The 26,120-nt window shown below is 45.7% G+C and overlaps 1 long non-coding RNA gene across 1 annotated transcript; it reads left to right on the top strand.

Moving 5' to 3' along the window:
* Positions 1–11,783: 11,783 nt before the first annotated feature.
* On the top strand, positions 11,784–25,833 carry LOC122204064. Its single transcript, XR_006195462.1, has 3 exons — positions 11,784–12,853; positions 20,367–20,441; positions 25,626–25,833. It is a non-coding gene; the product is annotated as an uncharacterized LOC122204064 (long non-coding RNA).
* Positions 25,834–26,120: the final 287 nt, after the last annotated feature.

Raw genomic sequence — 26,120 nt, 5'->3', positions numbered from 1 at the left:
AAAATGGATATTTAAGCAGTCGATAATAGTTCTCGCAGCCTCCAATTGGGATCTTTCTTCCTAGGAACTCAAAGCATTTGGTGCATTACGGCACAGCCCTCTCTCCCTGGAGACTAACTGTATGCCAGGGTGGGAAGTTAACTCATCCCTGGAACCCATCATGGAGGGAGAATGGCTCCCATGCAACAGCCTCAGAGGAAGCTGTGGGAATGTGCTTTCTAGAAGAATACACAATGTTTACTGAGCACCTACTCTAACCAGGCATGGCTCTCAGCTCTGGTAAATTGGATTACTGTTTCCACCTCCACATGCCTCCTTGACAGAATTATACATCCATGCTCTTTGCCCCTGTGACTTGTAGGTGGCGTCTACTTCCTCCTTCCACTGTTGTTTGGTCATGTGACTTGTGTTGGCCAATGAGATGCGGGAGAGGGTGATAGCGTCCCCGCTAGAGGTAGTGATCGTTCTAAACTGAGCTTCGGGAGGTGTCACGACCTCTTGCCCTCCTGACATCACCATTATAATAAGGGTGCCCTCCTGACATCACCATTATAATCACCCCCAGAAAGCTGCTGGTCCCAGAAAGAGACACACAGAGCAGACACACAGCCTAGAGTTACACCCAACTGAAATTGACCGAACTTTAGCCCATCTGCAGACACAGAAGTGAAAAAAACACGTGGTTGTTATTGTAAGTCATTGAGAAGTGGGAGTTACTTGTTTCACAGCATTTTTGCAGCCGTGGCTGACCAAGAGATCAAGCGTGCCTCAGGAGCAAGCACTTGGGAAACTTTTAAACAATATTGATGCCTAGGCCTGTCCTAGAGATTCTGACTCAGTTGATCTGAGGTGATCAACTAGGACCAACAGGGGCAAGAAATCATTACAGCTCTGATTGTTAGAGATTTAGCATCCAAGGTGGAATCCCACAGAGACCAAAGCGGGTTGGCCGTGCCTTTCGTGAGATTTAAGTTTCAGGACCCCTCACCTGAATGGACCTGCCAGATAAATATGTACTTTTATACCTCATATTTATTAATAATTTTGTGGGTTAAAAAAAAAGTCACCCAAAATACATAAGCTTCAGTCCCCAAGTCGTGATCTGACCCTCTTGGGGCCTTCGGCCAAAGTTCACCAAGACTTTAGGGCCACCAGATGAACCTGCGTGTGTCCTGCAAAGTCTGCAGGCAGACTGTTTCCCCCACATTCTACCTGCCTTCCCAAGGAGGAAGTTATAGACGTGTGGCCAAAGAACCCTGGAGTGGAGCCAGGCATCTACCTGCTGGCCTCAGATGAGGCTGCACTTTTGAAAGCCTTGATTTCCTCATCTGTACGACGGACACAAGAACAGCGTGCATACAAGGCTAGTGAGGATTCAAGCCAACGGCTCCGTGTAGAGCTGGACGTTTAACAGAGGCAGTGTGCAGTGATTCAGCACTTGGCCCCTGGAGGCAGAACTCCCAGATTCAAATCCTGCCTGTGCCACTGACCTGCTGTATGACTTGCAGGTTTCCCAACATTTCCAAGCCGCAGGCTCCTTGGCTGTGAAATGGGACTGATATGGTAAGTCCATCATGGAGTCGATCACTCTGAAGATTAATCAAAAGGATTGGCCAACTCCTTCTTGCAGAGTTGGGCGTTTGTAAATGGGCATTGTTATTATTTTTGCAAACACAGATGCTGGCTCTGTTCTGAAGTAGGTAGGGAAGATACCAGAATGCCACGGTCAGGATTACGCTGAAGAACCCCATGACCCTGGAGCTGAGTTATGCCACCAGCCCACCCAGGGCTCAAGCCACAACCTCGGATTGCAGCGCAGACACAGCCTACCCCCCACAGAGCCAGCCTGCCATGGGCCACCAAGCCTGTTTCCTTCTGCAGAGACCTGGCAGCCACGTGCACCAGTTCTCAATTCGTTCCCGTATCATTTCCCCTAATATCTCCCTGGGGGCTGATTGATGGCGACAGGCGACAATCTATAGCTGTGTGACAGAATGTTTACTACCAGCCCTCTAGGAAATGATTACTTCGAGGTAATTTTGAACCTCCAGACTATGATGCAGTGTCTCATATATTAAACTGCAGCAAGCAGTGTATAAAAGTATTACAAGGAGACCTTGTATTTCACAGCTTACTGGGGAAGGAGCACACAGGGGCAAATTGGTTTCACGGGAAGGCAAGCAGAGGATTCAAAATCTTTGCATCCAACATTACGGAAGAAAGAGAAGACTAAGCTTCAGGTCTACATGGCCAAGGGCAATGCCCATTTTATGCCCCTGGACTGCTCCAGGGGAGAGTCTACGACCAGTGCCACTGAGGCCCCAGACACTGTAATTCATGCTATCAAGCCTTCAGGCCTCTGCTATAGCTGCCTCCAGAAACTGGCTGGATTTCTTCCGCCTCTCCCACAACCATTACCAATAATGAATTCCTTGGGATGTCTCCTTCTCCACAAATCTCTCTTCTATAAGAACGTTTCCAAAACATTAGCTATATAGACCAATGAAACAAAATAGAGTCCAGAAATAGACTTATAGTTGTATAACCACACAATTTATAACAAGGGTTCACTGGAAGCAGAGGGAGAAGGGATGTTTTTAAATGCTGGTAATGGTTCAATTGGATATGGATATCCGTATGGAAAAGAAAATTTCTTCTTGAACCCTACCTCACACCATACACAAAAATTAATTCCAGATGGATTATACAGCTAAATGTGTAAAGTAAAAGAATGAAACATTTAGGGAAAAACAAGAGAATGTCCTCATGACCTTGGGGTAGGCAAAGATTTCTTAAACAGTTCACATTAAGAGTTAACTGAGGCAAATACCAATAAATTGGACTACAACTACATCTTTTGATAGTAATCAAAACATTCCATGAAGGGAATAAAAGATGCCCAGTAGAATGGGAATGGATATTTGCAAATTCAAAATAAACTTCTATCCAAAATATAAAAAGACAGTTGACCCTTGAACAAGACGTGTTTGAACAGCATGGGGGTCCACTTCTATGTGGATTTTTCAATAAATAGGATTATAAATGTATTTTCTCTTTCTTATGATTTTCTTAATAACACTTTATTTTTCTCTAGCTTGCTTTATTGTAAGAATACAGCCTATGATACGCATAACATACAAAATATGTGTTAGTCGACTCTTTACGTCATTGGTAAGGCTTCCACTCAACAGTAGCTGTTAGTAGTTAAGCTTTGGGGAAGTCAAAAGTTATACATAGATTTTCAATTGGGCAGGGAGTCAGTGCCCCTAACCTCTGCACTGTTCGAGGGTAATTTCTACAACTTAGTTAGAGAAAAGACAGATGACCCCAAAGAAAAATGGGCAAAAGTCATGAACAGGAAGTTCACAAATGGTGATATCCAACTGGCCAAAAGATGCATGAAAAGGTTCTTAGACACCAAGGAAATACAAATCAAAACTATAATGTAATATCTCTCCCTCTTACCATAACAGGCTAAAATTTAAAAGACAGGGAGGAGTCAAGATGGCAGAATAGCATGGAAGTTTTTTGTGATCTCACGTCCATGAAATACAGCCAGACCAACACTGAACCATCCTGCACACCTAGAAAACTGATTGGAGGATTAACACAACAATCTGCACAACCTGAACCACAGAATTCAGCAGGTACATGGCACAGAGAGGTGAACTTGGGGAGCGAGAAGCCGTGGAAAGGGAGGTGCTTTTGTGGGCTGGTGGAGAGAGGCCAGAGAAGGGGGAGGCAGGGGCAGAATATGGGAAAAGCACCCCTCCCCAAAAGCAGCTGGAGAGAAAGTGGAAAATTGGAAACAGCCGCAGGGACTAAACTAAAAAGGGAGAAAGGAGAAAGGAGAGGGTTAAAATTCCATTAAGACTATAAACGAGGGGAATGCAAAGGCTGCAACTCCACAGCTCGATACCTGGTAGTGCTCTGGTGGGAAGGGCGAATCCCCAGGAACAGAGTGGGGTCCAGGAGGTTCTCGGGCCACTTAGTGAAAAGCGGTTCCACTGCTGGAAGGACATTTGGTAGAGACTGTTGAAGCCACCTGGTTCCAGCAGATCCCAGAGAACGGCCACATTTGCTGGTGCTGGAACAAGGTCGTTAAGGGTGAAGTCTGGTGCCAGATGTGTGCTGTGATTCTCCATAATCCCGAAAAACGGCTGCTACGCTATCTCGCGAACTTTTTCTGGGACAGGCTGGCACCTGGCCGCAGTCTCGAGGCACCGGCAGCAGCAGGCTCCAGCAGGCGTTCCTGGGTGCAGCCGTCATTCAGCCATTGCTCATTCGGCCACTGCTCGGTGAGACCCTCCCACAGAGGGGTGGAACAGGTCAAAGCCGCACTCCTTCAGAAGTAAGGGGCCGGGGAAAACAGCAGCATCTGAGACAAAACTCAGGAGAGAGGTACTCCCTGGGGCCTGGTCACGGACAGTGAAAAAGCGGGGAGTGGACAAAACCTGAAGACAGAGGACGGGTGCCCGATTGCTGATGGGGGAGAACAGAGTTCCGATACTAGAGACCGGGTAGCTGGGTGACGCCATTTTCACCGCTCCCGCGCATGCGCATACGCACCTACGAACGCCAAACACGCCACCCCAGTAGGCTAGCAGCGCCATCTAGTGGAGAACGGAGCCATTACACTGAGCCCCGCCCAACTGAGCCAACCTCACTCTTTAAGAACACAAGTTTCACCACCTACTTAGTTTATGGACTATAAAGCACTTCATAGTCTGACTTCTATGGGAAAAGGAAGTAACTTCAGTCCTATTTCAATCTGTTAACAGGTCCATCTATTCAATTTTTTTTTTCCCTTTCACTTCTTTTTCTTGAATACAGAAAGAGAAAAAATTCATTTTTATTTTCAATTTTTATTAAAAATATTTTTCTTTAATATTTTTACTATATTTTTTACTTTTGTGTAAATTTTTTCAAATTCTATTTTACTTTAGTCTACTTCAGTAGAAAATTTTCAAATTTTCAAATGATCTCCTTTTTCTTTCTCTTTTTTTTCTCTTTTTTGGTTCTTTTCTGTTTCTTGAATGCAGAAAGAAAAACTTCATTTTTACTTTCAATTTCTATTAAAAATATTTTTATTTAATTTTTTTACTATATTTTTGCTTCTACATAAATTTCTTCAAATTCTATTTTACTTCCATCATTTTATTTTAGTCTACTACAGTGTATTCACTTTTTCAAATTTTCAAACAACTTCTTTTTTTCTCTTTTTTCTCTTTTTTGTTTCTTTTCTTTTTCTTGAATATAGAAAGAGAAAAAATTCATTTTTATTTTTAATTTTTATTAAAAATATTTTTCTTTAATTTTTTTCTAATATATTCTTTACCTTTGTGTAAATTTTTTCAAATTCTATTTTACTCCCATCATCTCATTTTAGTCTACTTCAGTGTATTCATTTTTTTCAAATTCTCAAACAATTTCCTTTTCTTCTTTCCCCCTTTTTTTCTCTAATCTGTCAAACCACTTTCAACACCCAGACCAAAACACACCTAGGATCTAGAATCATTTATTCTATTTGTGTGTGTGTGTGTGTGTGTGTGTGTGTGTGTTTAATTTTTTAATTTTAATACTTTTTAAATTTTAATATTTTTTTAATTTTAATTTTTCTACCTCATTAATTCCTTTTCTCCCTTCAAAATGACAGAAGGTTGGGGCGCCTGGGTGGCTCAGTCGGTTGAGCATCCTACTTCAGCTCAGGTCACGATCTCGCGATCCGTGAGTTCGAGCCCCGCGTCGGGCTCTGGGCTGATGGCTCAGAGCCTGGAGCCTGCTTCTGATTCTGTGTCTCCCTCTCTCTCTGCTCCTCCCCTGTTCATGCTCTGTCTCTCTCTGTCTCAAAAATAAAAAAACGTTAAAAAAAAAAAACTTAAAAAAAACCAAAATGACAAAAGGAAGGAATTCATCCCAAAAGAAAGAACACGAAGAAACGACAGCCAGGGACTTAACCAACACAGATACAAGCAAGATGTCTGAACCAGAATTTAGAATCACGATAACGAGAATACTAGCTGGAGTCGAAAATAGATTAGAATCCCTTTCTGCAGAGATAAAAGAAGTAAAAACTAGTCAGAATGAAATTTTAAATGCTATAACTGAGCTGCAATCACGTATGGATGCTGCAGCGGCAAGGATGGATGAGGCAGAACAGAGAATCAGCGATATGGAGGACAAACTTATACAGAATAATGAAGCAGAAAAAAAAGAGGGAGATTAAGGCAAAAGAGCACGATTTGAGAATTAGAGAAATCAGTGACTCATTAAAAAGGAACAACATCAGAATCATAGGGGTCCCAGAAGAGGAAGAGAGAGAAATAGGGGTAGAAGGGTTATGTGAGCAAATCATAGCGGAAAACTTTCCTAACCTGGGAAAGACACAGACATCAAAATCCGGGAAGCACAGAGGACCCCCAGTAGATTCAACAAAAACCGACCATCAACAAGGCATATCATAGTCAAATTCACAAAATACTCAGGCAGGGAGAGAATCATGAAAGCAGCAAGGGAAAAAAAGTCCCTAACCTACAAGGGAAGACAGATCAGGTTTGCAGCAGACCTATCCACAGAAACTTGGCAGGCCAGAAAGGAGTGATGGGATATATTCAGTGTGCTGAATCAGAAAAATATGCAGCCAAGAATTCTTTATCCAGCAAGGCTTTCATTCAAAATAGAAGGAGAGACAAAAAGCTTCCCAGACAAACAAAAATTAAAGGAGTTTGTGACCACTAAACCAGCCCTGCAAGAAATTTTAAGGGGGACTTTCTGAGGGGAGAAAAGATGAAAAAAAATTATTTATTTCTACATATAGAAAGAAAGAAATACCAAAAGCAACAAAGATTAGAAAGGACCAGAGAACACCACCAGAAACTCCAACTCCACAAGCATCATAATGGCAATAAACTCACATCTTTCAGTACTCACTCTAAACATCAATGGATTCAATGCTCCAATCAAAAGACATAGGGTAACAGAATGGATAAGAAAACAAGATCCATCTATATGCTATTTGCAAGAGACCGATTGAAAATAAGGGGATGGCGAACCATCTATCATGCTAATGGTCAACAAATGAAAGCCGGAGTAGCCATACTTATATCAGACAATCTAGACTTTAAAATAAAGACTGTATCAAGAGATGCAGAAGGGCATTATATCATAATCAAGGGCTCTATCCACCAAGAAGACCTAACAATTGTAAACATTTATGCACCAAATGTGAGAGCACCTAAATATATAAGTCAATTAATCACAAACATAAAGAAACTCATCAATAGTAATACCATAATAGTAGGAGACTTCAACACCCCACTCACAACAATAGACATCTAATCAAAAAATCAACAAGGAATCAATGGCTCTGATTGACACACTGGACCAGATGGACTTAACAGATATATTCAGAACATTTCATCCTAAAGCAGCAGAATATACATTCTTCTCCAGTGCACATGGAACATTCTCCAGAATAGACCATATACTGGGACACAAATCATCCCTAAGTAAGTACAAAAAGATCGAGATCACACCGTGCATATTTTCAGACCACAATGCTATGAAACTCGAAATCAACCACAAGAAAAAATTTGGAAAGGTAACAAATACTTGGAGACTGAAGAATGAATGGGCTAACCAAGAAGTTAAAGAGGAAATTAAAAAGTATATGGAAGCCAATGAAAATGATAACACCACAACCCAAAATCTCTGGGACGCAGCAAAGGCGGTCATAAGAGGAAAGTATATAGCAATCCAGGCCTTCCTAAAGAAGGAAGAAAGATCTCAGATACACAACCTAACCTTATGCCTTAAGGAGCTGGAAAACAAACAGCAAATAAAACCCAAAACCAGCAGAAGACAGGAAATAATAAAGATTAGAGCAGAAATTAATTCTATCGAATTAAAAAAACAGTAGAACACATCAATGAAACTAGGAGCTGGTTCTTTGAAAGAATTAACAAAATTGATAAACCACTAGCCAGTTCGGTCAAAAAGAAAAAGGAAATGACCCAAATAAATAAAATCAAGAATGACAGAGGAGAGATCACAACCAACACCGCAGAAATAAAAACAATAATAAGAGAATATTATGAGAAATTATATGCCAATAAAATGGGCAATCTGGAAGAAATGGACAAATTCCTAGAAATATATACACTACCAAAACTGAAACAGGAAGAAATAGAAAATTTGAACAGACCCATAACCAGTAAGGAAATCGAATTAGTAATAAAAAACCTGCCAAAAAACAAGAGTCCAGGGCCAGATGGCTTTCCAGGGGAATTCTACCAAACATTTAAGGAAGAGTTAACACCTATTCTCTTGAAGCTGTTCCAAAAAAATAGAAATGGAAGGAAAACTTCCAAACTCTTTCTATGAAGCCTATGAAGCATTACCTTGATTCCAAAACCAGAGACCCCACTAAAAAGGAGAACCATAGACCAATTTCCCTGATGAACATAGATGCAAAAATCCTCAACAAGATACTAGCCAATCGGATCCAACAATACATTAAAAAAATTTTTTCACCATGACCAAGTGGGATTTATACCTGAGATGCAGGGCTGGTTCAATATCCACAAAACAATTAATATGATTCATCACATCAATAAAAGAAAGGACAAGAACCATATGATCTTCTCAATACATGCAGAGAAAGCATTTGACAAGATACAGAATCCTTTCTTAATAAAAACTCTCAAGAAAGTAGGGATAGAAGGAGCATACCGCGAGATCATAAAAGTCGTATATGAATGACCCAATGTTAATATCATCCTCAATGGGGAAAAACTGAGAGCTTTCCCCCTAAGGTCAAGAACAAGATAGGGATGTCCACTCTCACCACTGTTATTCAACATAGTATTGGAAATCTTAGCCTCTTCAATCAGACAACACAAAGAAATAAAAGGCATCCAAATTGGTCGGTAGGAGGTCAAACTTTCACTCTTCAGAGATGACATGATACTCTATATGGAAAACCCAAAAGAGTCCACCAAAAAACTGCTAGAATTGATTCACGAATTCAGCCAAGTTGCAGGATATAAAATCAATGCACAGAAATCGGTTGCATTCCTATACACCAACAATGAAGCAACAGAAAGAGAAATCAAGGAATCGATCCCATTTACGGTTGCACCAAAACCCATAAAATGCCTAGGAATAAATCTAACCGAAGAGGTGAAAAATCTATACACTGAAAACTATAGTAAGCTTATGAAAGAAATTGAAGAAGACACAAAAAAAATGGAAAAAGATTCCATGCTCCTGGATAGGAAGAACAAATATTGTTAAAATGTCAATACTACACAAAGCAATCTACATATTCAATGCAATCCCTATCAAAATAACACCAGCATTCTTCACAGAGCTAGAACAAATAATCCTAAAATTTGTACAGAACCAGAAAAGACCCCAAATAGCCAAAGCAATCTTGAAAAAGAAAACCAAAACAGGAGGCATCACAATCCCAGACTTCAAACTATACTACAAAGCTGTAATCATCAAGACAGTATGGTACTGGCACAAGAACAGACACTCCGATCAATGGAACAGAATAGAGAATCCAGAAATGGACCCACAAACGTATGGCCAGCTAATCTTTGACAAAGCAGGAAAGAATATCCAATGGAATCAAGACAGTCTCTTCAGCAAGTGGTGCTGGGAAAACTGGACAGCGACATGCGGAAGAATGAACCTGGCCCACTTTCTTACACCATACACAAAAACAAACTCAAAATGGGTGAAAGACCTCAATGTAAGACAGGAAGCCATCAAAATCCTCAAGGAGAAAGCAGCCAAAAACTTCTTTGACCTTGGCCACAGCAACTTCTTACTCAACACGTCTCCGGAGGCAAGGGAAACAAAAGCAAAAATGAACTACTGGGACCTCATCAAAACAAAAAGCTTCTGCACATTGAAGGAAACAATCAGCAAAACTAAAAGGCAACCGACAGAATGGGAGAAGATATTTGCAAACGACATATCAGATAAAGGGTTAGTATCCAAAATCTGTAAAGAACTTATCAAACTCAACACCCAAAAAACAAATAATGCAGTGAAGAAATGGGCCAAAGACGTAAATAGACACTTCTCCAAAGAAGACATCCAGATGGCCCAACTGACACATGAAAAGATGCTCAACGTCACTCATCATCAGGGAAATACAAATCAAAACCACAATGAGATACCACCTCACACCTGTCAGAATGGCTAACGTTAACAACTCAGGCAACAACAGATGTTGGTGGGGATGCAGAGAAAGAGGATCTCTTTTGCACTGCGAACTGGTGGGAATGCAAACTGGTGCAGCCACTCTGGAAAACAGTATGGAGGTTCCTCAAAAAACGAAAAATAGAACTACCCTACGACCCAGCAATTGCACTACTAGGTATTTATCCACAGGATACAGGTGTGCTGTTTCAAAGGGACACATGCACCCCCATGTTTATAGCAGCTCTATTGACAATAGCCAAAGTATAGAAAGAGCCCAAATGTCCATCGGTGGATGAATGGATAAAGAAGATGTGGTATATATGTACAATGGAGTATTACTTGGCAGTCAAAAAGAATGAAATCTTGCCATTTGCAACTACGTGGATGGAACTGGAGGGTATTATGCTAAGCGAAATTAGTCAGAGAAAGACAAAGATCATATGACTTCACTCATTTGAGGACTTTAAGAGACAAAACAGATGAACATAAGGGAAGGGAAACAAAAATAATATAAAAACGGGGAGGGGGACAAAACAGAAAAGACTCAGAAATATGGAAAACAAACTGAGGGTTGCTGGAGGGGTTGTAGGAGGGGGAATGGGCTAAATGGGTTGTAGGAGGGGGAATGGGCTAAATGGGTAAGGGGCACTAAGGAATCTACTCCTGAAATCATTGTGGCACTATATGCTAACTAATTTGGATGCAAATTTTAAAAAATAAAAAATAAAATTAAAAACAAAAAATAAGAATAATTAAATTAAAAAGACAGACAACACCAAGCATCTGAGCAATCGAAAACTCTCATATATTATCGGTGGCAGTGTAACTTGATATAAACCTTCGTAAGTTGATTTCACCGTATCTAGCAAGGCCAATCGCACACATACGCCACGACTCAGCAATTCTACTCAAAGGAAATGCACACGTCTGGTCACCAACAAAGATGTGTAAGCATGTTCATAGAAGCCCTACTTGTATTAGCTGAAAACCGGAAACAATCCAAATGTCCCTAAACAGTTGAGTGAATGAATTGTCACACAGTGAAGCACTACGCTGAAATAATATTGAATGACTTACAGCTACATGCGACAACACGGATGAAGCCCACAAAGTGTTGAATGAAAGAAGACAGACACAGTATGTATTCTTTATATAATTTCATTCGATTCTATCTATATTCCACCCCACTTATATTTCCATTAATCCCTTTCATAGAAACTCCATGAATGTCTCTCTAGATACAACTTTGCCTGATTCCATTTATCCGAAGTTCAAACATGAGCAAAACTAGCCTGTGCTTTTAGAGGTGTGGACAGCAGATACCCCTGGGGAATAATAAGGGGAAGGGGGCTCAGCAGGGTCTCCAGGGGAGCTGGCAACATTCTATTTTGTGTTTTATGCCTGGATACAGGAAAATAGTTGGTTTGTAAATATTTAATAAAGGGCATAATTAAGCTGTGTGTGATTTTCTATACGTATGTTGTTCTTTTTTTAAAGTTTATTTATTTTGAAAGAGAGAAAGAGAGAGAGAGAGAGCATCAGCAGGGAAGGGGCAGAGAGAGGGGAGAGAGAGAATCCCAAGCGGGCTCTGTGCTCTCAGCCTGCAGCTGGAGGCGGGGCTTGAGGTCATGAACTCCACCGTGAGATCATGATCTGAGCTGAAACCAAGAGTTTGACACTCAACTGACTGAGCCACCCAGGTGCCCCCCCATGTGATGCTTGCATAGGAAATTTACAAGGACAAAAACAATCCCGGTCTTCCAAGACTGAGTCCCGGGGGTTGAGTCACATGCTCGCAAGTGAATTTTTCAGTCTTTCTTTGAGTAAGCAGGACTCTTAAGGGAAAATGCCCCCACTGAGGAAGAACATTGTAATGATGCTCACTGGCCAAAAGGGTGTCAAAAAATATCCACTAGCGCAGATGGAGGGGGAGGGGAGAAGGGCTTCCACTCTTGAGCGCCAAGCCCCGTGCTGAGTACCTGTGTACGCGTCTCTTCATTCAGGCTTCACCTCTGCTCATGAAGCAAGTTCTGTAGCACCCCATGAGGCAGGTACTGCTGAGGAAACGGACACAGGGAGGGGGCCAGACACACAGGCATGTCTCAATGGCTCCAAACCCACGCCCCCAACCGGCACGGGTAGCCGAAGGCGCATGGCAGCTGCATCCTGGGTAGAAATGGCTGTCGTTCCAGAGCCCTGGGTCTCAGTGAACCCCCAGCAGGGATGTGGGGACCGCAGCTGGCCAGAAAAGGCTGGGCTTCTCAGCAGGCGCACACACCCTGCCCTCCTGCTCAGCATCATCTGTGCCTTTAATTGGCACGATCCGCTCCACAACAAGGAAAATGTTTACCGTGTTAACCAGGCAAACTGTTGATTAAGACAGCGGTACCTTCGGGGGATTTTAATTTAGGGTAGGCACCAACCGGGATAAAGAAGACATTCAAACCATGAGATTCGTGCTGTTTCTACACCCAACTGGCTACCACGTGGGATTTAATAAAGATGACGTCTGCTTTCTGATTATGAGTTCCAAGCGCCTGCGAACGAAGCCGTCACCGTCTCAGAAGTGTTCGGAGTCTGCAGCTGGGTGCTAATAACTTAAGTAAGGGAGGATCTGGGAGGCAATGAAGGGCGAGAGGTAAGTTGCCTGGTTCGAATCCCAGCTCCATCGCGTAGTGGCTATAGTAAGTGACTCAACCTCTCTGAGCTTCGGGTCCCTCATCTATAAAATTAAGACAATGTGCCCAGCTAACAGGGTTTTTGAGATTATAAAATTAGCAGATATACATGTATGTGTACAACCACATTTTATATATGCACATATACATATAGATATACACGTCTTATTGAGCACAGTCCTGTGGTTTGTCTGTCCTGGGTTTGGCTCTGGGAAACTGACCTAGATGTTGTAAAGACCTTGACTTCAGGGATGCCTGGGTGGTTCAGTCCATTAAGTGTCTGACTCTTGGTTCCAGCTCAGGTCCTGATCTCACGGTTTCTTGAGTTCAAGCCACGCATCAGGTTCTGTGCCAGAAGCGCAAAGCCCGCTTGGGCTTTTCGCTCTCCCACTCTCTCTGTCCACCCCCTCCCCCACTCATGCTGTCTCTGTCTCTCTAAAAATAAACAAATAAACTTAAAAAAAAAAAAACAACACCTGGAATTCAGACAAATTATGTAAGCTGCCCAGGGGCACAGAGCTGTAAGGTTTGGTAGTTGGCCAAGGTGAGGTTGGGTCCCCACTGTATCTGACTTCCGAGTCCTTCCTTCTTCACTGGACTCTATTCCAGGTGGGAGCTGAATTTAGACCTCCCAGCCCAGCACCAGAAGCTCAGATCAGAGTAATTTGCATGCAGGGCTCAGGTGGGCATAAGGCAGGAATCCCTGTGGTTTCAAAGCGGATTGCCTTCACACGGTTGGTTCCCATGAGACTTTCCACTCTGGCTGCCGTTCTTGGCCAAGGATGAGATAGATTGTGGATTTCACAGCATCTGAAGGGTCCATTAAGGGTTGAGGCACAAGAAAAGGTAAAAAGATGTCAGAATTATTAGAGCCTCTGAAAACCACTGCAAGGGCTCCCCTCGGTGCAATCATTCCCTTCCCACGTTCCCAGTGAGTGATGAAATGACCAGAAGAGACTGGGCCAAAGCGTTCAAATGCTGGATTCCAAAATAAACAAGCCTGGAGCCCTCTAATGTCCACATTCCCCCTGCTTGAGGTGCATTCTTGCCTATCTGGGCCCTGGCTTCTCTGTATGACTTGATTCTACCCATGTGGCTCGGGAATCAGACATAGATTCAAGTTCACCTATAAACCCTAGGGAGTCAAAAAAAACCAGATGAGCTTTTATCCTAATCACTGATCTAGTTGTTGTTAAACTGCATCCATGGTCTTGTACTAATAATACGTGACATATACGGTGGTGAGGTGTCTATTATAAAATATGGAGACAATGTAAAAGGAAGAGGTGGAAGGTAGATACTAACAGAGAGTCTAATACCTTCTTACCACACCCTGTGCATACAGTCAACGCTCTCGGTGCCTGATCCCCTCCCTTTTCCATGTGGAATGCCCATCACAGAAGAGCTGCTCTCCCCTCTAAAAGATTGTCCTTGGCCAACAGCAGCTGCCTCGTTTGGAAGTGGACATTGCCCATCACCGTAGGGTCAGGCGGCTGATAGAGGTATACAGAAGGTCAACACCCTGTGGTGCAATTCACCTTCTAGAGCTCCCAGTTGGATCAAGCTGAAGCTCGACTCCAGAGCTAAGACCACACCTTTGGGTAGCATTTTCCTTCGACTCCATCTTGCTTCCCTTACTCTCTCATAGGTTCCTCCTAAGTGCACTCCCTGAAGAAGTCCCATGCATCCAAATCCTTGCCTCAAGCTCTGCTTCCAGGGAAATTGAACTAAGAAACTGTTACGTCATGAAACGTGACTCAAAATAGAGCTTCCAAACAGATACAGTAGAAAATAAACAGTAGGAGTCCTTATACCTTCTTATGCAAAACAAAAGTGGTTCTTATACCTTCTTCCCTTGGCCGGGAGGATCAGCATCCATCGCCCCCAGTTTGCGGATGCCCCGCTTCAGAGACCAGCTTATGGGAAACTGAGCCTTTGCAGGGTTTGAGGCGGAGGAGAGACTGGGTCAGATCTGTGATTGAAAAAGCGGTTCTGATTGCCCAGTGGAGAGTGGAATGGAAGGGGGGCCAGGCTGGAAGCAGGTACAGAGCAGGGATGAGGTGGTTTCAGGCATCTAAGCAAAAACTGGAGGCAGCTTGGCCTGAGGTGGTGGAGGAAAGGAGAGAAGCGGCCGATGGGAAAAGACGTAAGGGGTGGGATCCCCAGCACGTGGCAGCTGAGTGACCGCCAGGGGACAAGAGAGGAGGAGGAAGGAAAGAGCGATGCCCGCTGTCTCGTGTGAACCAAGGACTGTGCTACGTCCACTGAGACAGGAGCCTCGAGAAGGAGCAGGCACGTGGGGGCAAAAGACAAGTTTCACTGTGGACACCACCACCGCCACCATCCCAGCCGGCTTCTCTTTTCTTGCAAAGAACCAGGAGTTCAGAGAAGAAGCACATACAGTCTCCATCATGGGGGTAAATCCTAGGGCACAAACCTCAAAGCATACTCGAGAAGGCTGCAAGACAAGACTCAGTTTACTTTGTGGGCCATTCCGTTGAGCACTGGCTGTAAACAAAGCCCTTTGCTGGGCCTTTGCAGACACAAGAGGCTGGGCCTTTGCCCACAGGGCACACCTTCTGGAAGCTCCCAGTCCCAAGGCAGAGACAAACACACTCAGGAACGCGTCTGACGGACTTCACTGAGAACTCAGCGGGCTTTGGAGCCAGACCTAAATGAGGTCCAATCCTGGCTCTTCAATTTAACCGGTGGCTCATCTCGGGGGTATAATTTCATCTCTCTGAGCCTCAGTTTCCTTGCCTATAGAAGGAGCATGAAAACAGTGGTACCTGCCTCGTGGGCTGTTGCTAGAACAGCAAGAGCAATAACTAGCCCTTACTGAGGCTCGAAAGATCTAGCACTATGTACCTGGCACGTAGTAGATGCTTACTAAATATTAGTTGAATGAATTGATGGAGCACTAACCATATTTGCCAGATGCTGGGGAAATTGGTACTCGATAAATGATGCTATTTTTTTTTTTAATTTTTTTTTTCAACGTTTTTTATTTATTTTTGGGACAGAGAGAGACAGAGCATGAACGGGGGAGGGGCAGAGAAAGAGGGAGACACAGAATCGGAAACAGGCTCCAGGCTCCGAGCCATCAGCCCAGAGCCTGACGCGGGGCTCGAACTCACAGACCGCGAGATCGTGACCTGGCTGAAGTCGGACGCTTAACCGACTGCGCCACCCAGGCGCCCCAAATGATGCTATTTTTTAATGATTCTCGTTGTTTCTTACTTTTGAATTTTCTTAACAACTCTGTGAGACAGGCATGGCCGCCCTCCCTATTTTTAGGAGAGAAAACCGCGATCCTGGGACTTTTACTTCATCACCTAAGGTCACATTGCCAGTAAATGATAGAAGAGGTTCCCAACACAGGCCACCGAAGTCCAGAGACTGTGTTGTTATCCCAAAGCTTATTAATCATTTGATGCATGTAAATCCCAGAGCCACAGTGCTCCCTCTCTTCCAGAAGCTTCTCCAAGGCAGGCTTGGCCATCTGGATTCTTTTCAGTAGGTAATATGGAACCCTCCTCCTCCGAAGGATGGGATCAGAGGCCTGACATGGGCACATGTGTGATTTAGGGAGATAATTCTGGCTCCCATGATGGGCTGGAACTAGGTTGAGGCCACTGAGCCACAAAATTCAAGGAGAGGCCAAAAACAAACAAATAAACAAACAAAAAGAAAACACACACACACACCAAAAAAAAAAAAAAAAAAAACAACCCCAACTCAGTTAATCGAGCTAAAGGTGAGTCAGTATTACTGATATATCCTTTTGTCTCAGGCTCCAGAAGGCTCAGCAAAGCACTGTTACTAATCCTGTCTTTATTTAAAATGTTGCTATTTTGCTCATCACAGCTTTTTTGCAGTAATTATAAATTACGGCATTAAAATATTATTGTTCTTGATTGCTGAGTTTTTCGGTGCCCCTTTAGCTTCGTGCCCATCTCCAGGCCCCTCGCCCACACCTGGTTTACTCACATTTCCTCAAAGCAAGACTGTTCAGATCTCAGTTTTTACATTTGCAAAGTGGGAATCATAACACCTACCTCTCACAGTTGCCGTGAGTGCGGGATGAAATTGTACAAGTACACGCCTTTCTTTGTGAATGATGAATTGTGACTCCCAGGGGGTGTTGTCTGTTCTCAAGTTTACCCCAGCGGTGTCCTGAGCAGAACTGTGATCCAGGATTTTCCTTTTTTCTTTTTAATTTTTTTTAATACTTTTTTTTTACTTTTGAGAGAGAGACAGATAGAATGTGAGTGGGGGAGGGGCAGAAAGAGCCGGAGACACAGAATCCAAAGCAGGCTCCAGGCTCCGCACCGTCAGCACAGAGCCCGATGCGGTACTCGAACTCACAAACCATGAGAACATGACCTGATCCGAGGTCAGAGGCTTAACCGACTGAGCCACCCAGGTGCCCCCAGGACTTTCCTTCTAAACCTCAGTCCTTCGTCACACTGTTCCCCATCCTGTTCTCTCCTCCGCCACCTTCTGCCCCCACCACCCACCTAGTAAAGACACTCATACGGAAGGGCTTATTCGTAAAGAAGTTCTAGGGCCAGAAATATCCTCCCAAGAATTCGCTGGGGGGAAAAAAAATGTGTTCTCGTTTTTGACAAAATCCATTCTGAACCAGGCAGTTGAAAACAAACACGGCTCCTTCCCTGGTGTCGGAAAACCATACATTGTGTTTTGAGGCCTCCTGGAGAGGGCGGAAATATTCTTTCTCTCGGAGGAAATGAAACTCAGCTTCACGCACTGCAGATGGGACTGTTTCCAGCCCCACATTCAGGACATTTGCTATTCTGATTGTGTAAGCCTGAGTCAGGTACACACGCTGGGGCTTCTGAATATATTTACAAGGAAATCAGCATAATGCACAGTTAATATTCAGAATGTGATTAATCCAAAAGCCCCACTCCATATTATAATTACATCCACTGCTCCCCTGCGCGGGCCGGGTTTTGCTGAAATGCATATGGAGTCAATTGGAGCGCCAGATTTATGGAGGCTTCCGAAAGTCTGGCGCTCCGACAGTAATAAGTCCTATTCCTATTATGTGGTGGGCAATAAAAAATCTGATATTTATTCTGCTGGATTTTGAGAAACTCTTGGAAATATTCTAGACTGCCGGAACACAGCGACATATTTCACAAACAAATGTCCGCGCTGTGATTTGGCTGTTTAGAGGGGGACTGTTAGACAGGAAGACAGGAACCTGGTTCTGTCCACCCTGGAAGGCATAGGCTGTGTGACTTTGGGCAAGACCCTCAGACCTCTCTGAGCCTCTTTTTCTCCATCTGTGAAACGGGAACAGCAATGGCAACCATCGTGAGTGTGCACGTGCTCAGGTCAGTGCCTGCTACGTAGTGAGAAACTGACAGATTTTTTTGTAACAGATGATTTTAAAAGATGAAATGCAATTCACAAATGAATAAATGGATCAAAGGTAATTTCTTTCAACTCCTGAAGGCACTTACTTATTACAACAGTGTGTCCTCAAAATGTGGCAAACAGGGGCACCTGGAGGGCTCAGCTGGCTAAGCATCCGACTGCAGCTCAGGTCCTGATCTCATGGTTCGTGGGTTCGAGCCCCACATCGGGCTCTGTGCTGTCCGTGCACAGCCTGCTTCAGATCCTCTGTCTCCCTCGCTCCCTGCCCCTCCCCCGCGCATGGTATCTCTCTCTCTCTCTCTCTCTCTCAAAAGTAAAATAAACATTAAAAAATGTGGTAACCGTACCACTGGGTGAGGGGAATATAGGGAATGATTTTTCATTGTACCTGGATAGTGGTTTTTATTTTTATTTAAAAAATTTTTTTAATGTTTATTTATTTTGAGAGAGAGGGAAAGACAGAGAACGAGAAGGGGAGAAGCAGAGAGAGAGGGAGACACAGAATCCGAAGCAGGCTCCCGGCTCTGAGCTGTCAGCACAAAGCCCCATGCGGGCCTCAAACTCACCAACGGTGATATCGTGACCTGAGCCGAAGTCAGCCGCTTAACTGACTGAGACACTCAGGCTCCCCAAGTGATTTTTATTTTTAAAGTTGAGCCCTCATTTTAATGCGTCTTGAGGGGAAATAACAAACACATTAACCCCATGATTTCATGATTATTATTGTAAGACTACAGAAGGGTGCCTATTGGAATAAATATTAGATAAAAAATAATAAGGGATAGGACAAAAATCTTGAAAGTGACATTCAAATAACTGGGGTTTGGAAGCATTATTCTGGAAGGAGTGAAAATAGTGACCAAAAAAACCCCCTTGGGGTTAACGAAGGCCTTTCTGAACATAAAAAAAAAAAATCAGGAATCATGAAGGGTTGTGCGGGTATCCTAGGGTTATTCAGAATTCCCCCAGACGGTACCGACTGCCCATTCCCACCCATCCCCCACCATGTGTTTTCAGGAAAGCACATCTGAAAAGAGGGCATTGAAAGCAGCATCATGCTAGAGAGAAACTTGAGTGTTCTCCAATTTATTTTCGAAGCCAATCATTTCCCAACTGTGATATTTCACCAAGAGTTCAGGTTGTTTTCCAACATCCCTGGCGATGATGGCCATCCAGCGGCGAGGAGGTGCAGCGGCTGAGAATTGCTGGTCTCCGGAACCATAAGATGCAGTTGCATTAAAACCACCCTGGGTATGGAGAACCCAAACTCAGACCAAAAAGGAGAGAGTTAGCTCCAGCTCTGGAGGGCAGCTAAGGCCATTGTCATCTCCTCTCCTAATCACAGAGTTTCCTGCTCCCCGGGAACAAAAGCCACTTCAGGCTGGAGACTGTGGAGAAAGACAAGCTTCTGAAGCAGCAAGGGGCGGGTTATTTGGTTGGGAGTGCACCTGTTTTTACACACATTTCTGAAGTTTTCTCATGCACTCGGAAGGAGCAGAGGCTCTTTTCCTTTGGTGAATGCTAAGGCACTGAAGCCTTTTCAGGTGACCAGCGGTGGGGATCCTCATTCGGAAACAGCGGGTAAGATTCCGGAAGTCTGCGGACCCTGTGAAATGATAGGCAAAACAGTGAAATCAGTGTGTGTGTGCGTGTGTGCCTGTGCGTGTGTGTGTGCGTGTGGGTGCGTGTGTCTGCACTGAAACGTGTCCCTGGGAGAACACGGCCTTCGCAGCCTGTCAAAGGCGCTGGTTCAGGTTTTGTCTGCTGTTTGTAGCTTTGGTGATAAGGAATCTTAAGGCAGAAGGGAAAAAAGTGTATCAGTCAAGAGTGTAGAAGGTAGTTTGGGGTGACGCTGGGCTGGAAAAGGAGTTTTAAGGCATTTTGCGGTGCACTATGAGTTCACAGCGTTGGAGAATTATAATAAGTGAATGTGAGTCATTTTGCTGGTATTCCTGGGGTTGTTAAATTGTTCTTTTGATCTCAGTGCTTCTCGGAACTGGTTCATGTGGATCCCAGGTTATCAGCGCTGCCCTGACCCGTCCCTCCGGGTCTCATCTCTCCTACTAGATGCTGCTCTCCTAGAAGGCAGGAGCCCTGGCTAATACACAGCACACCCTCCTCCACCTGCAAAGCTGCTACTTGGTAAATACTTGCTGAAGGAATGAGTGTTTTCCTCATTTCCTATTTTCAGGAATCAGCGGTCAAAAGATGATGAGCTCTGTACCCAAACGGACGTGGACTCAAATCGCATAGCCACTGGACTCCATTACCCAGTCACGAGGTGTTCTTGGGCTAGTTTCTTACCCATTTCCATCCTCAGTTTCCCATCTGAGAAGTGGGGGTGAGCGCTCCCACTTCCTATGGTTATGGAGATAATTAGGTGAGTGAGTGGAGTTCACGCGCTTAGCGCTGTCCCCAGCGCACACGAGGCATGCTACCAATCACGGTTATTGCTCGACAAACACATTCGTTTGAAAGACTGACCCTACTTCATTGTTTAAAAAGCATTTGGGGTCAGCAGCATAAATCTCAAATTGCCACTAGCTTCAACAAAATATGACTCCATCAACTAAATTTTTGCTGAGATTTTTTTAAGCTTATTTATTTTGACAGAGAGAGAGAGAGAGAGAGTGCGTGCAAGTGGGGGAGGGGCAGAGAGAGAGAGGGAGAGAGAGAATCCCAAGCAGGCTCCGCCCTGTCAGCATAGAGCCCAACACGGAGCTTGAACTCACGAAACTGTGAGATCATGACCTGAGGCGAAACCAAGAGTTGGTCGCTCAACCTGCTGAGCCACCCGGGCGCCCCAACTTTGCTGAAGGCCTTCTATGTGCTTCCTGTGGGGGGGCACAAAGAGCCTGCCTTCATAGGCTCTTGGAGGGGAAGGGGTGAGTAGCCTTCACTAGCTCTGAGCAAGCTGTAGCTCCAACGGAAAGAGCTAGATGCCACGGGCGTTTACTTGGACGTGGGGTCAGAGAACGCTTCCCAGGTGAACAGACGTGAAGGGAGGGAAGCCGGTGTAAAGAAGGAGCTGGAGAGGTGGTTAGAGAAAGGAGCTTTCGGGGATTGTCTCTTTCATCGTTGAGTGAGATGAGGGAACGCCTTGTGAGAAACCTGGAGGCAAGAAAGAGCTTAGTGAATTGAGGGTCAGGATCCCAGGGCCTCTGGAGTGGGATAAAGCAAGAAGTCCCTCAGGGTGGCCGGGCTAGGACCACTGCTGGGCCTCCAACCTGTTCTCCCTGCCCCCATTCTTAGAGCTGTCTCTTCCAATCTCCCCATGGCAGTCAGGGACATTGGAATGTCTGTGCAACTTGGATCCTGCTTCTCCTCTTCCTGGCCGTCTGTGGCCGCAGGATGAAGTCCAAGTTCCTTTTATCCTAAAACCCCTGATGACCTTCTCTGACCTCATGCCACACCAGCGCCCCCTGTGTTTCACCGTGTGTACTGTGTGTCAGCCTCCTAACTGCATCCGTTCTCTTCCTTGTGTGGGCCTCGCTCATTCCCACCCCAGGGCCTTTGCACCTGCTCTTCCATGGGCCTGGAGCACTCTTCCTCCAAGTCCCAGCCTGGCTCCCTCCCTGTCTCCATTCTCGTCCCAGCTCTGCTCCTGAGATAGGTCTTCTCTGGTTTCCCTATGAAGATCCCCCTGTGGCTCCTTCATATCTCAGTATCTTTTCTTTTCTTTAATTTTTTTTTAATCTTTATTTATTTTTTTTTTAAACGTTTATTTTATTTTTGGGACAGAGAGAGACAGAGCATGAATGGGGGAGGGACAGAGAGAGAGGGAGACACAGAATCGGAAACAGGCTCCAGGCTCTGAGCCATCAGCCCAGAGCCCGACGCGGGGCTCGAACTCACAGACCGCGAGATCGTGACCTGGCTGAAGTCGGACGCTTAACCGACTGCGCCACCCAGGCGCCCCTAATCTTTATTTATTTTTGAGAGAGAGAGAGAGAGAGAGAGAGAGAGTGCAAGCGGGGGAGGAACAGAGAGAGGGAGACACAGAATCTGAAGCAGGCTCCGGGCTCCGAGCCGTCAGCACAGAGCCCGACGCGGGGCTCGAACTCACGGACCGTGAGATCATGACCTGCGCTGAAGTCGGAGGCTTAACCGACTGAGCCACCCAGGCACCCCGACACGTATCTTTAAAAACTACTTGATTTCCGGCTTTTCTTGTTTATCAGGATTACCTTTATGTTAGAATTCAAGTTCCCCGAGAGCAGGGACTTTGCCTGCTTCCCCACTGGGTGTTTGTCACTGTGGGTTCTCAGTGAATCTCAACTAAGGAATGGATGGAGTCTGGACCACACCGGAGGGGTGCTGAAGCCGAGGTTCCTCAGACTCACGGCGAGTCTGTCACCTGCGGCGGGGGCTCAGCCCGGGTACAGTCAGCCCTCAGCAACAGCACATGTGCACCCACGGTGTGCCGGCTCCTACTTCAGAGCGTCCAACAGAACGAGCCAAAGCACAGGCTTCGGGGACGGTCTGCATCACATTTATGTCCGAGCTCTGCCATTGAATGGCTGGCTGAGCCTAGGTCAATCTGTTTGTCTCGTGGGGCACCTGGCGGGGGGGCTCGGTCGGTTAGGCGTCCGACTTCGGCTCAGGTCATGATCTCGCGGTCCGTGGGTTCGAGCCCCGCGTCGGGCTCTGGGCTGGATGACTGAGAGCCGCTAGTGTCACACTGGGAGTGGGGGTGGCTGTTTGGTTGGCGGACGTTCATCTCCTCTCGTTGGAGTCGCGCTCTGTCTGCAAAAGGAATGAGTCCTACGTCCCAAGACATCACTTTTTCAGCCCCTGGGGCCCAGTGGGGAGGGGCACAGAAGAGGCACAGGGTCAGGTGACTGCGGCTAGGTTAGCAACCCCACTGCATTTTCAAAATGGAAACAGGTGGCTATTCTGAATGAGACCTCTGTGTAACGCGTGACGTGGAACCTCCTTCTTCCGGCTCTGGGGTCGCTGCCCTTCCGCTGGGCATCCGCGGTATTGGTCCCGATCGCCATGGAAAATTTGATTTCTTTTTTTTTTTTTAAGTTTATTTATTTATTTTGAGAGAGAGAGAGCGTGAGTGGGGAAGGGGCAGAGAGAGAGGGAGAGAGACTCCCAAGCAAGCTCTGTGCTGAGCGCAGAGCCCAGTGCGGGGCTCGATCTCACCACCCTGAGATCATGACCTGACCAAGAATCAAGAGGCTGCCGCTCAACCGAATGAGCCACCCAGGCGTCCCAGAAAACTCGATTTCTAATCCAGAAAATCCCTGACTCATCACAAGGCCCAGGAATTAGAGATTCTGATGAATTGAATTTTCCAGTCAGCCGAGTGCTGATCAGAAAATCTTTTGCATTTTAACCCCTCTGGCTGGTGGGGTTTCAATCGGTGTGGTGGTTCCCTCTTGTTCTGAATCTCGGCTCTTATCCCTGAGGAGCTGTGTAGACCTGGGCAAGTTACCTAATGTCTTAGCGACCATCACGTCTTAGCGTCTTGGTGTTACGCAATGTCTTCGTGATCAAAACGAACGACTTCAAATTTAGCAGCTTAAAATAACACACGATTAACATCTTGTGGTTTCCACGAGTCGCCGGTCCAGGCACAGCTTCAGAGCCCCAGCCGCTGCATCTAAGGTGTCAGTGAGCCCCTTGCTGACGTTCAGGGTCCCCTTCCAAGTCCACACGGTCGGCCGTCGGCAGGATCAGTTCTTTGTTCCCATTGTCTTGCTGGTTGTCAGCTGGGGCCACTCTCAGTTCCTGGAGGGCATCCGAGTTCCTTGCCACGCGGCCCCCTCACAGCACGTTGACTTACTTACATTACCGTGTTGAGTGTTCACCGTGATCCCCTGAAATACATGCAACCATCATTCCCACTTAGCAGATGTGGAAACTGAGGTTTGGCATGGTGCTGTGATTGGCACAGGGACCTTCGCCTAGCACGGCAAGGGCCCCCATCAAGGTCACGTTGAGATGGCTTCAAAGCCCACGTGCATAACCAGCACAGGATGTTACTTCCTGTTTGTCATATTAAAAACTGGTTGAGTTTTGGGGCGTCCGATGGCACCGTCCGTTAGGCGTCCACCTCTTTTTTTTTTAAATTTTTTTTAACGTTTATTTATTTTTGAGACAGAGAGAGACAGAGCATGAACGGGGGAGGATCAGAGAGCAAGAGGGAGACACAGAATCGGAAACAGGCTCCAGGCTCTGAGCTGTCAGCACAGAGCCCGACGCAGGGCTCGAACTCACGGATTGTGAGATCATGACCTGAGCCGAAGTCGAACGCTCAACCGACTGAGCCACCCAGGCGCCCCAAGGCGTCCACCTCTTGATCTTGCTTCAGGCCATGATCTCACAGCTCACGAGTTCGAGCCCCGCATCGGGATCTGTGTTGATGGCGTGGGGCCTGCTTGGGATTCTGTCTCCCCTTCTCTCTGCACCACCCCCCCCCCCGCAACTTGTGCACGCTCTCTCTCTCTGTCTCTCTCTCAAAATAAATAAATAAACTTAAAAAATAAATAAATTGGTTATCTCTAAAAAAAAATGGGTTGAGGTTTATTGTATCTTTTTAAATTTAAGAGTCTATATCTTGCCCACTGGATCTAGACATTCTTTTTTTTTTTTTTAACGTTTATTTATTTTTGAGACAGAGAGAGACAGAGCGTGAACAGGGGAGGGGCAGAGAGAGAGGGAGACACAGAATCTGAAACAGGCTCCAGGCTCTGAACTGACAGCACAGAGCCCGACGCGGGGCTCGAACACGCAGACCGCGAGATCATGACCTGAGCCGAAGTCGGACGCTTAACCGACCGAGCCACCCAGGTGCCCCGGATCTAGACATTCTTAGGAAGAGGAACCATGTCTTAGTCACATGTGTCCCAGGCCCCCATCACAAGCCCTGGCATATAATGGGTAATTCTGGGGACGCCTGCATGGCTCAGTCAGTGAAGCGTCCTACTTCGGCTCAGGTCATGATCTCGTGGTTCGTGGGTTTGAGCCCCGCGTCGGGCTCTGTGCTGATGGCTCAGAGCCTGGAGCCTGCTTCAGATCTGTGTCTCCCTCTCTCTCTGCCCCTCCCCTACTCATACTCTATTTCTGTCTCTCAAAAATAAGTACACGTCAAAAAATTTTTTTAATGGATAATTATTAAACGCTTGCTAAACGGGTGGAGAGGGTGGTATGCTACTGGCATAGCCGTCCCACCCGGCTCTTGCCACGATGCCTGTCTGATGCCTCATCCACACGTTTGCAAAGAGTGCATGTGTGCGTCGTTCTAATGACTCTTTTGTTCTTTGAATGTTTTCGGTGTCATTAATTTTTTACGTTAAACTCTCCTCACGTGACCAGTTGGAGGATGCTCTCTATTTCCTGGAGAAGACACGAATCCACCCTGCCACGGAGCCAGTGTTCACGGAGAGCCTCGTCTGTGCCCGGCGTGAGGTAGCAAAGAACCAGCCTGGCAGAAGATAGCGCCTTCCTCTCGCTAAGCCCTCTCTGTGTTCTGTGCACGGGGCTAATTCATCTCATGTGCGTTAGCTCATGTAACGATCACGGCCACCATAGGTAGGGGCTTTGATGATTAGCCCCGAATAGGGAAAATGAGGCTCAGGGTGGTGGAGGGACTTACCTGAGGCTGCTGGGCGTAAAGGGGAAAAGGGCAGGATTCCACCCCCAGGTCCTCCTGACTCCACAGACTCTTGAGCTTGATAGACTCACGGGGCAGTAAAGCACGGGCCTTGCTAACTCTGGCTCATCTCGTCTTTATCTCTGCAATAGGCTCACGTAGTTGCCCATTTTACAGATGAGAAAGCTGAGTGTCGGGGAATGGAGCCCAATCCCCCC

Source organism: Panthera leo, chromosome D3, assembly GCF_018350215.1.
Source record: "Panthera leo isolate Ple1 chromosome D3, P.leo_Ple1_pat1.1, whole genome shotgun sequence".
Classification (NCBI taxonomy): domain Eukaryota; kingdom Metazoa; phylum Chordata; class Mammalia; order Carnivora; family Felidae; genus Panthera; species Panthera leo.
Note: the sequence above shows the minus strand (reverse complement) of the source record. Positions and strands in the feature narration are given on the sequence as shown.